Here is a 15,395-nt window from a genome sequence, read left to right as displayed (position 1 = left end):
TTTGTTTCTTTTATGTTTTATGTTTTACTATTTTGTAACACTACTATACTAATCATTATCATTATTTAATTCATGTTATTAATATATTGTTTGTTTCTTTTATGTTTTATGCTTTACTATTTTGTAACGATATTTTGTAACACTATTATACTAATCATTATCATTATTCAATTCATGTTATTACTATATTAATAATTTCAATTTATTACTATATTAATAATTTTAAGCCATGTTATTACGATATTGTTTGTTTGTTTGTTTTATGTTTTACTTTTTACTATTTTGTAACACTATTTTGTAGCACTATTTTGTAACTCTATTATACTAATCATTATCATTATTAAATTCATGTTATTGCTATATTAATAATTTGAATTCATGTTACTACTATATTGTTTGTTTGTTCTATGTTTTATGTTTTACTAATTTGTAACACTATTTTTTAACATTATTATACTAATAATTATCATTATTTAATTTATGCTATCACTATAATGTTTGTTTGTTTTATGTTTTATTCTTTAGTATTTTATAACACTATTTTGTAAAACTATTATACTAATCTTATCATTATTTAATTCATGTTATTACTATATCAATCATTTTAATTAATGTTATTACCATATTGTTTGTTTGTTTCATGTTTTATGTTTTACTATATTGTCACACTATTTTGTAATACTATTTGTAACACTATTATACTAATCATTATAATTATTTAATTCATGTTATTAGTATATTGTTTGTTTGTTTTCTGTTTTATGTTTTACTATTCTATAACACTACTTTTTACACTATTGTACTAATCATTATCATTATTTAGTTCATGTTATTGGTATATTAGTAAGTTTAATTCATGTTATTGCTATATTGTTTGCTTGTTTTATGTTTTACTATACTGTACAACAATTTTGTGACACTATTATACTAATCAATAAAATTATTTAATTCATGTTATTACTATATTGTTTGTTTGTTTTATATTTTATGTTTTACTATTTTATAACACTATTATACTAATCATTATCATTATTTATTTCATGTTATTGCTATATTAATAATTTTAATTCATGTTATTACAATATTGTTTGTTTGTTTTATGTTTTATGTTTTACTATTTTGTATCACTGTTTTATAACACTATTGTACTAATCATTAACATTATTTAATTCATGTTATTACTATATTGTTTGTTTCTTTTATGTTTTATGTTTTACTATTTTATAACACTACTATACAAATCATTATCATTATTTAATTCATGTTATTACTATATTGTTTGTTTCTTTTATGTTTTACTATTTTATAACGCTATTTTGTAACACTATTATAATAATCATTATCATTATTCAATTAATGTTATTACTATATTGTTTGTTTTTTTTATGTTTTACTATTTTGTAACACTATTGTACTAATCATTAATATTATTTAATTCATTTTATTACTATATTGTTAATTTTATTTCATGTTATTACTTTATTATTAATTTCAATTCATGTTATTATTATATTAATAATTTTAAGCAATGTTATTACGATATTGTTTGTTCATTTTATGTTTTATTTTTTACTATTTTATAACACTATTTTGTAACACTATTATACTAATCTTATCGTTATTTAATTCATGTTATTACTATATTGTCTCTTTGTTTTATGTTTTATGTTTTACTATATTGTACCACTATTTTTTAACACTATTATACTAATCATTATAATTATGTAATTCATGTTATTATTATACTAATAATTCGAATTCATGTTATTACTATATTGTTTATTTGTTTTATGTTCTATGTTTTACTATATTGTAGCACTATTTGTAAAACTATTATACTAATCATTATAATTATTTTATTCATGTTATTACTAGATTGTTTGTTTGTTTTATGTTTTATGTTTTACTATTTTGTAACACTATTATACTAATCAATATCATTATTTAATTCATGTTATTACTATATTGTTTGTTTTAAGCTTTATGTTTTACTATTTTGTAACACTATTATACTAATCATTATCATTATTTAATTCATGTTATTACTATATTAAAAATTCATGTTATTACGATATTGTTTGTTTGTTTTATCTTTTATGTTTTACTATTTTGTAGCACTATTTTGTAACACTATTATACTAATCATTATCATTATTAAATTCATGTTATTACTATATTAATAATTTTAATTCATGTTACTACTATATTGTTTGTTTGTTCTATGTTTTATGTTTTACTAATTTCTAACATTATTATACCAATAATTATAATTCGTGTTATCACTATATTAATTATTTTAATTCATGTTATTACTATACTGTTTGTTTGTTTTATGTTTTATGTTTTGATATTTTGCAACACTATTTTGCAACATTATTTTGTAACACTATTATACTAATCATTATCATTATTTAATTCATATTATTACTATATCAATAATTTTAATTCATTTTATTACTATACAGTTTGTTTGTTTTTTGTTTTCTGTAACACTACTTTGTAAAACTATTATACTAATCATTACCATTATTTAATTCATGTTATTACTATATTAATAATTTTAATTCAAGTTATTACTATATTGTTTGTTTGTTTTATGTTTTATGTTTTATGTTTTGATATTTTGCAACACTATTTTGCAACATTATTTTGTAACACTATTATACTAATCATTATCATTATTTAATTCATATTATTACTATATCAATAATTTTAATTCATGTTATTACTATACTGTTTGTTTGTTTTGTGTTTTTTGTAACACTACTTTGTAAAAATATTATACTAATCATTATCATTATTTAATTCGTGTTATTACTATATTAATAATTTTAGTTCATGTAATTACTATATTGTTTGTTTGTTTTATGTTTTATGTTTTACTATTTTGTAACACTCTTATACTAATCATTATCATTATTTAATTCATGTTATTACTATATTTTTTATTTGTTATATGTTTTGTGTTTTACTATATTGTAACACTATTATACTAATCATTATCATTAATTACTTCATGTTATTGCTATTGTTTGTTTATTTTATGTTTTATGTTTTACTATATTGTAATACTACTTTGCACACTTTTATACTGATCATTATAATTATTTAATTCATGTGACTACTATATTAATAATTTTAATTCATGTTATTAGTATATTGTTTGTTTGATTTATGTTTTATTTTTTACTATTTTGTAACACCATTTTGTAACATTGTTATACTAATCATTATCATTATTTAATTCATGTTATTACTATATTTTACGTTTGTTTTATATTTTACATTTAATATTTTGTAATACTACTATACTAATCATTATCATTGTTTAATTCATGTTATGAGCATATTGTTTGTTTGTTTTATGTTTTACTATTTTGCAACACTATTTTGTAACACTACTATACTAATCATTATCATTATTTAATTCATGTTATTACTACATTAATAATTTTAATTCATGTTATTACTATATTAATAATTTTAATTTCTATTATTATTATATCAATAATTTTAATTCATGTTATTACTATATTGTTTGTTTGTCATATTTTTTATGTTTTACTATTTTGTAAGACTATTAAACTAATCATTATCATTATTTAATTCATGTTACTACTATATTGTTCGTTTGTTTTATGTTTTATATTTTATTATTTTGTAACACTACTATACTAATCATTATCATTATTTAATTCAAGTTATTAGCATATTGTTTGTTTGTTTTATGTGTTATGTTATACTATTTTGTAACACTATTATACTAATCATTATCATTATTTAATTCATGTTATTACTATATTGTTTGTTTGTCATATTTTTTATGTTTTACTATTTTGTAAGACTATTATACTAATCATTATCATTATTTAATTCATGTTATTACTATATTGTTCATTTGTTTTATGTTTTATATTTTATTATTTTGTAACACTACTATACTAATCATTATCATTATTTAATTCACGTTATTAGCATATTGTTTGTTTGTTTTATGTTTTACTATTTTGCTACACTATTTTGTAGCACTATTATACTAATCATTATAATTATTTAATTCATGTTATTACTATATTAATAATTATAATTCATGCTATTACTATATTGTTTGTTTGTTTTATGTTTTATGTTTTACAAATTTGTAACACTATTTTGTAGCTCTATTTTGTAACAATATTATACTAATCATTATCATTATTTAATTCATGTTATTACTGTATTGTTTGTTTGTTTTATGTTTTATGTTTTACTGTTTTGTAAAACTATTTTATAACACTATTATACTAAACATTAACATTATTTAATTCATGTTATTACTATATTGTTTGTTTCTTTTATGTTTTATGTTTTACTATATTGTAACAATATTATACTAATCATTATCATTATTTAATTCATGTTAATACTATATTGTTTGTTTGTTTTATGTTTTATGTCTTACTATATTGTAACATTATTTTGTGACACTAATATACTAATCATTATAGTTATTTAATTCATGTTATTACTATATTAATAATTTTACTTCATGTTATTACTTTATAGTTTGTTTGTTTTATGTTTTATTATTATATAGTTTACTTTTTCCTATATTGTAACACTATTTTGTAACACTACCATACTAATCATTATTATTATTTAATTCATGTTATTACTATATTGTTTGTTTGTTTTATTTTTTACTATTTTGTAACACTATTATACTAATCATTAACATTATTTAATTCATGTTATTACTATATCGTTTGTTTGTTTTATGTTTTACTATTTTGTAACACTATTATACTAATCATTATCATTATTTAAATCATGTTATTACTATATTGTTTGATCGTTTTATGTTTTACTATTTTTTAACACTGTTATACTAACCATTATCATTATTTAGTTCATGTTATTACCATATTAATAATTTTAATTCATGTTATTATTATATTTTTCGTTTATTTAATGTTTTACTATTTTGTAACACTATTATACGAATCATTATCATTATTTAATTAGTGTTATTACTATATTAATAGTTTTAATTCTTGTTATTACTATATTAATAATTTTAATTCATCTTATTACTATATTGTTTATTTGTTTTATGTTTTATATTTTAGTATATTGTAACAGTATTTTGTAACAATATTATACTATTCATTATTATTATTTAATTAATGTTATTACTATATTAATAATTTTAATTAATGTTATTACTATATTGTTTGTTTGTTTTATGTTTTATGCTTTACTATATTGTAACACTATTGTACTAATCATTATCATTATTTAATTCATGTTATTAATGTATTGTTTGTTTGTTTTATGTTTTATGTTTTACTATTTTCTAACACTATTATACTAATCATTATCATTATTTATTCATGTTATTACTATATTGTTTGTTTGTTTTATGTTTTACTATATTGTAACACTATTATGCTAATCATTATCATTTTTTAATTCATGTTATTACTATATTGTTTGTTTGTCATATTTTTTATGTTTTACCATTTTGTAAGACTATTATACTAATCATTATCATTATTTAATTCATGTTATTACTATATTGTTCGTTTGTTTTATGTTTTATGTTTTATTATTTTGTAACACTACTATACTAATCATTATCATTATTTAATTCATGTTATTATCATATTGTTTGTTTGTTTTATGTTTTACTATTTTGCAACACTATTTTGTAGCACTATTATACTAATCATTATAATTATTTAATTCATGTTATTACTATATTAATAATTATAATTCATGCTATTACTATATTGTTTGTTTGTTTTATGTTTTATGTTTTACAATTTTGTAACACTATTTTGTAGCACTATTCTGTAACAATATTATACGAATCATTATCATTATTTAATTCATGTTATTATTGTATTGTTTGTTTGTTTTATGTTTTATGTTTTACTGTTTTGTAAAACTATTTTGTAACACTATTATACTAAACATTAACATTATTTAATTCATGTTATTACTATATTGTTTGTTTGTTTTATGTTTTATGTTTTACTATATTGTAACAATATTATACTAATCATTATCATTATTTAGTTCATGTTATTACTATATTGTTTGTATGTTTTATGTTTTATGTCTTACTATATTGTAACATTATTTTGTAACACTAATATACTAATCATTATAGTTATTTAATTCATGTTATTACTATATTAATAATTTTATTTCATTTTATTACTATATAGTTTGTTTGTTTTATGTTTTTTGTTTTACTATTTTCTAACACTATTAGAGTAATCATTATCATTATTTAACTCATGATATTACTATATTGTTTATTTGTTTTATGTTTTATGTTTTACTATTTGGCAACACTATTTTGTAACACTACTATACTAATCCTTGTCATTATTTAATTCATGTTATTACTATATTGTTTGTTTGTTTTATGTTTTATGTTATACTATTTTGTAACACTATTTTGTAACAGTATTATACTAATCATTATCATTATTTAGTTCATGTTATTACTATATTAATAATTTTAATTCATCTTATTACTATATTGTTTGCTTGTTTTAGGTTTTATGTTTTACTATATTGTTCATTTGTTTTATATTTTTTGTTTTACTATTTTGTAACAATATTATACTAATCATTCTCATTATTTATTTCATGTTATTACTATATTAAAGGTAATTTTAATTCATGTTATTACAATATTGTTTGTTTGTTTTATGTTTTACGTTTTACTATTTTGTATCACTATTTTATAACACTATTATACTAATCATTATCATTATCTAATTCATGTTATTACTATATTGTTTGTTTCTTTTATGTTTTATGTTTTACTATTTTGTAACACTACTATACCAATCATTATCATTATTTAATTCATGTTATTAATATATTGTTTGTTTCTTTTATGTTTTATGCTTTACTATTTTGTAACGCTATTTTGTAACACTATTATACTAATCATTATCATTATCTAATTCATGTTATTACTATATTGTTTGTTTCTTTTATGTTTTATGTTTTACTATTTTGTAACACTACTATACTAATCATTATCATTATTTAATTCATGTTATTAATATATTGTTTGTTTCTTTTATGTTTTATGCTTTACTATTTTGTAACGATATTTTGTAACACTATTATACTAATCATTATCATTATTCAATTCATGTTATTACTATATTAATAATTTCAATTTATTACTATATTAATAATTTTAAGCCATGTTATTACGATATTGTTTGTTTGTTTGTTTTATGTTTTACTTTTTACTATTTTGTAACACTATTTTGTAGCACTATTTTGTAACTCTATTATACTAATCATTATCATTATTAAATTCATGTTATTGCTATATTAATAATTTGAATTCATGTTACTACTATATTGTTTGTTTGTTCTATGTTTTATGTTTTACTAATTTGTAACACTATTTTTTAACATTATTATACTAATAATTATCATTATTTAATTTATGCTATCACTATAATGTTTGTTTGTTTTATGTTTTATTCTTTAGTATTTTATAACACTATTTTGTAAAACTATTATACTAATCTTATCATTATTTAATTCATGTTATTACTATATCAATCATTTTAATTAATGTTATTACCATATTGTTTGTTTGTTTCATGTTTTATGTTTTACTATATTGTCACACTATTTTGTAATACTATTTGTAACACTATTATACTAATCATTATAATTATTTAATTCATGTTATTAGTATATTGTTTGTTTGTTTTCTGTTTTATGTTTTACTATTCTATAACACTACTTTTTACACTATTGTACTAATCATTATCATTATTTAGTTCATGTTATTGGTATATTAGTAAGTTTAATTCATGTTATTGCTATATTGTTTGCTTGTTTTATGTTTTACTATACTGTACAACAATTTTGTGACACTATTATACTAATCAATAAAATTATTTAATTCATGTTATTACTATATTGTTTGTTTGTTTTATATTTTATGTTTTACTATTTTATAACACTATTATACTAATCATTATCATTATTTATTTCATGTTATTGCTATATTAATAATTTTAATTCATGTTATTACAATATTGTTTGTTTGTTTTATGTTTTATGTTTTACTATTTTGTATCACTGTTTTATAACACTATTGTACTAATCATTAACATTATTTAATTCATGTTATTACTATATTGTTTGTTTCTTTTATGTTTTATGTTTTACTATTTTATAACACTACTATACAAATCATTATCATTATTTAATTCATGTTATTACTATATTGTTTGTTTCTTTTATGTTTTACTATTTTATAACGCTATTTTGTAACACTATTATAATAATCATTATCATTATTCAATTAATGTTATTACTATATTGTTTGTTTTTTTTATGTTTTACTATTTTGTAACACTATTGTACTAATCATTAATATTATTTAATTCATTTTATTACTATATTGTTAATTTTATTTCATGTTATTACTTTATTATTAATTTCAATTCATGTTATTATTATATTAATAATTTTAAGCAATGTTATTACGATATTGTTTGTTCATTTTATGTTTTATTTTTTACTATTTTATAACACTATTTTGTAACACTATTATACTAATCTTATCGTTATTTAATTCATGTTATTACTATATTGTCTCTTTGTTTTATGTTTTATGTTTTACTATATTGTACCACTATTTTTTAACACTATTATACTAATCATTATAATTATGTAATTCATGTTATTATTATACTAATAATTCGAATTCATGTTATTACTATATTGTTTATTTGTTTTATGTTCTATGTTTTACTATATTGTAGCACTATTTGTAAAACTATTATACTAATCATTATAATTATTTTATTCATGTTATTACTAGATTGTTTGTTTGTTTTATGTTTTATGTTTTACTATTTTGTAACACTATTATACTAATCAATATCATTATTTAATTCATGTTATTACTATATTGTTTGTTTTAAGCTTTATGTTTTACTATTTTGTAACACTATTATACTAATCATTATCATTATTTAATTCATGTTATTACTATATTAAAAATTCATGTTATTACGATATTGTTTGTTTGTTTTATCTTTTATGTTTTACTATTTTGTAGCACTATTTTGTAACACTATTATACTAATCATTATCATTATTAAATTCATGTTATTACTATATTAATAATTTTAATTCATGTTACTACTATATTGTTTGTTTGTTCTATGTTTTATGTTTTACTAATTTCTAACATTATTATACCAATAATTATAATTCGTGTTATCACTATATTAATTATTTTAATTCATGTTATTACTATACTGTTTGTTTGTTTTATGTTTTATGTTTTGATATTTTGCAACACTATTTTGCAACATTATTTTGTAACACTATTATACTAATCATTATCATTATTTAATTCATATTATTACTATATCAATAATTTTAATTCATTTTATTACTATACAGTTTGTTTGTTTTTTGTTTTCTGTAACACTACTTTGTAAAACTATTATACTAATCATTACCATTATTTAATTCATGTTATTACTATATTAATAATTTTAATTCAAGTTATTACTATATTGTTTGTTTGTTTTATGTTTTATGTTTTATGTTTTGATATTTTGCAACACTATTTTGCAACATTATTTTGTAACACTATTATACTAATCATTATCATTATTTAATTCATATTATTACTATATCAATAATTTTAATTCATGTTATTACTATACTGTTTGTTTGTTTTGTGTTTTTTGTAACACTACTTTGTAAAAATATTATACTAATCATTATCATTATTTAATTCGTGTTATTACTATATTAATAATTTTAGTTCATGTAATTACTATATTGTTTGTTTGTTTTATGTTTTATGTTTTACTATTTTGTAACACTCTTATACTAATCATTATCATTATTTAATTCATGTTATTACTATATTTTTTATTTGTTATATGTTTTGTGTTTTACTATATTGTAACACTATTATACTAATCATTATCATTAATTACTTCATGTTATTGCTATTGTTTGTTTATTTTATGTTTTATGTTTTACTATATTGTAATACTACTTTGCACACTTTTATACTGATCATTATAATTATTTAATTCATGTGACTACTATATTAATAATTTTAATTCATGTTATTAGTATATTGTTTGTTTGATTTATGTTTTATTTTTTACTATTTTGTAACACCATTTTGTAACATTGTTATACTAATCATTATCATTATTTAATTCATGTTATTACTATATTTTACGTTTGTTTTATATTTTACATTTAATATTTTGTAATACTACTATACTAATCATTATCATTGTTTAATTCATGTTATGAGCATATTGTTTGTTTGTTTTATGTTTTACTATTTTGCAACACTATTTTGTAACACTACTATACTAATCATTATCATTATTTAATTCATGTTATTACTACATTAATAATTTTAATTCATGTTATTACTATATTAATAATTTTAATTTCTATTATTATTATATCAATAATTTTAATTCATGTTATTACTATATTGTTTGTTTGTCATATTTTTTATGTTTTACTATTTTGTAAGACTATTAAACTAATCATTATCATTATTTAATTCATGTTACTACTATATTGTTCGTTTGTTTTATGTTTTATATTTTATTATTTTGTAACACTACTATACTAATCATTATCATTATTTAATTCAAGTTATTAGCATATTGTTTGTTTGTTTTATGTGTTATGTTATACTATTTTGTAACACTATTATACTAATCATTATCATTATTTAATTCATGTTATTACTATATTGTTTGTTTGTCATATTTTTTATGTTTTACTATTTTGTAAGACTATTATACTAATCATTATCATTATTTAATTCATGTTATTACTATATTGTTCATTTGTTTTATGTTTTATATTTTATTATTTTGTAACACTACTATACTAATCATTATCATTATTTAATTCACGTTATTAGCATATTGTTTGTTTGTTTTATGTTTTACTATTTTGCTACACTATTTTGTAGCACTATTATACTAATCATTATAATTATTTAATTCATGTTATTACTATATTAATAATTATAATTCATGCTATTACTATATTGTTTGTTTGTTTTATGTTTTATGTTTTACAAATTTGTAACACTATTTTGTAGCTCTATTTTGTAACAATATTATACTAATCATTATCATTATTTAATTCATGTTATTACTGTATTGTTTGTTTGTTTTATGTTTTATGTTTTACTGTTTTGTAAAACTATTTTATAACACTATTATACTAAACATTAACATTATTTAATTCATGTTATTACTATATTGTTTGTTTCTTTTATGTTTTATGTTTTACTATATTGTAACAATATTATACTAATCATTATCATTATTTAATTCATGTTAATACTATATTGTTTGTTTGTTTTATGTTTTATGTCTTACTATATTGTAACATTATTTTGTGACACTAATATACTAATCATTATAGTTATTTAATTCATGTTATTACTATATTAATAATTTTACTTCATGTTATTACTTTATAGTTTGTTTGTTTTATGTTTTATTATTATATAGTTTACTTTTTCCTATATTGTAACACTATTTTGTAACACTACCATACTAATCATTATTATTATTTAATTCATGTTATTACTATATTGTTTGTTTGTTTTATTTTTTACTATTTTGTAACACTATTATACTAATCATTAACATTATTTAATTCATGTTATTACTATATCGTTTGTTTGTTTTATGTTTTACTATTTTGTAACACTATTATACTAATCATTATCATTATTTAAATCATGTTATTACTATATTGTTTGATCGTTTTATGTTTTACTATTTTTTAACACTGTTATACTAACCATTATCATTATTTAGTTCATGTTATTACCATATTAATAATTTTAATTCATGTTATTATTATATTTTTCGTTTATTTAATGTTTTACTATTTTGTAACACTATTATACGAATCATTATCATTATTTAATTAGTGTTATTACTATATTAATAGTTTTAATTCTTGTTATTACTATATTAATAATTTTAATTCATCTTATTACTATATTGTTTATTTGTTTTATGTTTTATATTTTAGTATATTGTAACAGTATTTTGTAACAATATTATACTATTCATTATTATTATTTAATTAATGTTATTACTATATTAATAATTTTAATTAATGTTATTACTATATTGTTTGTTTGTTTTATGTTTTATGCTTTACTATATTGTAACACTATTGTACTAATCATTATCATTATTTAATTCATGTTATTAATGTATTGTTTGTTTGTTTTATGTTTTATGTTTTACTATTTTCTAACACTATTATACTAATCATTATCATTATTTATTCATGTTATTACTATATTGTTTGTTTGTTTTATGTTTTACTATATTGTAACACTATTATGCTAATCATTATCATTTTTTAATTCATGTTATTACTATATTGTTTGTTTGTCATATTTTTTATGTTTTACCATTTTGTAAGACTATTATACTAATCATTATCATTATTTAATTCATGTTATTACTATATTGTTCGTTTGTTTTATGTTTTATGTTTTATTATTTTGTAACACTACTATACTAATCATTATCATTATTTAATTCATGTTATTATCATATTGTTTGTTTGTTTTATGTTTTACTATTTTGCAACACTATTTTGTAGCACTATTATACTAATCATTATAATTATTTAATTCATGTTATTACTATATTAATAATTATAATTCATGCTATTACTATATTGTTTGTTTGTTTTATGTTTTATGTTTTACAATTTTGTAACACTATTTTGTAGCACTATTCTGTAACAATATTATACGAATCATTATCATTATTTAATTCATGTTATTATTGTATTGTTTGTTTGTTTTATGTTTTATGTTTTACTGTTTTGTAAAACTATTTTGTAACACTATTATACTAAACATTAACATTATTTAATTCATGTTATTACTATATTGTTTGTTTGTTTTATGTTTTATGTTTTACTATATTGTAACAATATTATACTAATCATTATCATTATTTAGTTCATGTTATTACTATATTGTTTGTATGTTTTATGTTTTATGTCTTACTATATTGTAACATTATTTTGTAACACTAATATACTAATCATTATAGTTATTTAATTCATGTTATTACTATATTAATAATTTTATTTCATTTTATTACTATATAGTTTGTTTGTTTTATGTTTTTTGTTTTACTATTTTCTAACACTATTAGAGTAATCATTATCATTATTTAACTCATGATATTACTATATTGTTTATTTGTTTTATGTTTTATGTTTTACTATTTGGCAACACTATTTTGTAACACTACTATACTAATCCTTGTCATTATTTAATTCATGTTATTACTATATTGTTTGTTTGTTTTATGTTTTATGTTATACTATTTTGTAACACTATTTTGTAACAGTATTATACTAATCATTATCATTATTTAGTTCATGTTATTACTATATTAATAATTTTAATTCATCTTATTACTATATTGTTTGCTTGTTTTAGGTTTTATGTTTTACTATATTGTTCATTTGTTTTATATTTTTTGTTTTACTATTTTGTAACAATATTATACTAATCATTCTCATTATTTATTTCATGTTATTACTATATTAAAGGTAATTTTAATTCATGTTATTACAATATTGTTTGTTTGTTTTATGTTTTACGTTTTACTATTTTGTATCACTATTTTATAACACTATTATACTAATCATTATCATTATCTAATTCATGTTATTACTATATTGTTTGTTTCTTTTATGTTTTATGTTTTACTATTTTGTAACACTACTATACCAATCATTATCATTATTTAATTCATGTTATTAATATATTGTTTGTTTCTTTTATGTTTTATGCTTTACTATTTTGTAACGCTATTTTGTAACACTATTATACTAATCATTATCATTATCTAATTCATGTTATTACTATATTGTTTGTTTCTTTTATGTTTTATGTTTTACTATTTTGTAACACTACTATACTAATCATTATCATTATTTAATTCATGTTATTAATATATTGTTTGTTTCTTTTATGTTTTATGCTTTACTATTTTGTAACGATATTTTGTAACACTATTATACTAATCATTATCATTATTCAATTCATGTTATTACTATATTAATAATTTCAATTTATTACTATATTAATAATTTTAAGCCATGTTATTACGATATTGTTTGTTTGTTTGTTTTATGTTTTACTTTTTACTATTTTGTAACACTATTTTGTAGCACTATTTTGTAACTCTATTATACTAATCATTATCATTATTAAATTCATGTTATTGCTATATTAATAATTTGAATTCATGTTACTACTATATTGTTTGTTTGTTCTATGTTTTATGTTTTACTAATTTGTAACACTATTTTTTAACATTATTATACTAATAATTATCATTATTTAATTTATGCTATCACTATAATGTTTGTTTGTTTTATGTTTTATTCTTTAGTATTTTATAACACTATTTTGTAAAACTATTATACTAATCTTATCATTATTTAATTCATGTTATTACTATATCAATCATTTTAATTAATGTTATTACCATATTGTTTGTTTGTTTCATGTTTTATGTTTTACTATATTGTCACACTATTTTGTAATACTATTTGTAACACTATTATACTAATCATTATAATTATTTAATTCATGTTATTAGTATATTGTTTGTTTGTTTTCTGTTTTATGTTTTACTATTCTATAACACTACTTTTTACACTATTGTACTAATCATTATCATTATTTAGTTCATGTTATTGGTATATTAGTAAGTTTAATTCATGTTATTGCTATATTGTTTGCTTGTTTTATGTTTTACTATACTGTACAACAATTTTGTGACACTATTATACTAATCAATAAAATTATTTAATTCATGTTATTACTATATTGTTTGTTTGTTTTATATTTTATGTTTTACTATTTTATAACACTATTATACTAATCATTATCATTATTTATTTCATGTTATTGCTATATTAATAATTTTAATTCATGTTATTACAATATTGTTTGTTTGTTTTATGTTTTATGTTTTACTATTTTGTATCACTGTTTTATAACACTATTGTACTAATCATTAACATTATTTAATTCATGTTATTACTATATTGTTTGTTTCTTTTATGTTTTATGTTTTACTATTTTATAACACTACTATACAAATCATTATCATTATTTAATTCATGTTATTACTATATTGTTTGTTTCTTTTATGTTTTACTATTTTATAACGCTATTTTGTAACACTATTATAATAATCATTATCATTATTCAATTAATGTTATTACTATATTGTTTGTTTTTTTTATGTTTTACTATTTTGTAACACTATTGTACTAATCATTAA

Source organism: Pinus tabuliformis, chromosome J (genome assembly GCF_031772625.1).
Source record: "Pinus tabuliformis cultivar Carrire ecotype Pingquan chromosome J, CPIR1, whole genome shotgun sequence".
Taxonomy (NCBI): domain Eukaryota; kingdom Viridiplantae; phylum Streptophyta; class Pinopsida; order Pinales; family Pinaceae; genus Pinus; species Pinus tabuliformis.
The sequence above is the reverse complement of the archived record's forward strand: the minus strand, read 5'-3'. Positions refer to the sequence as shown.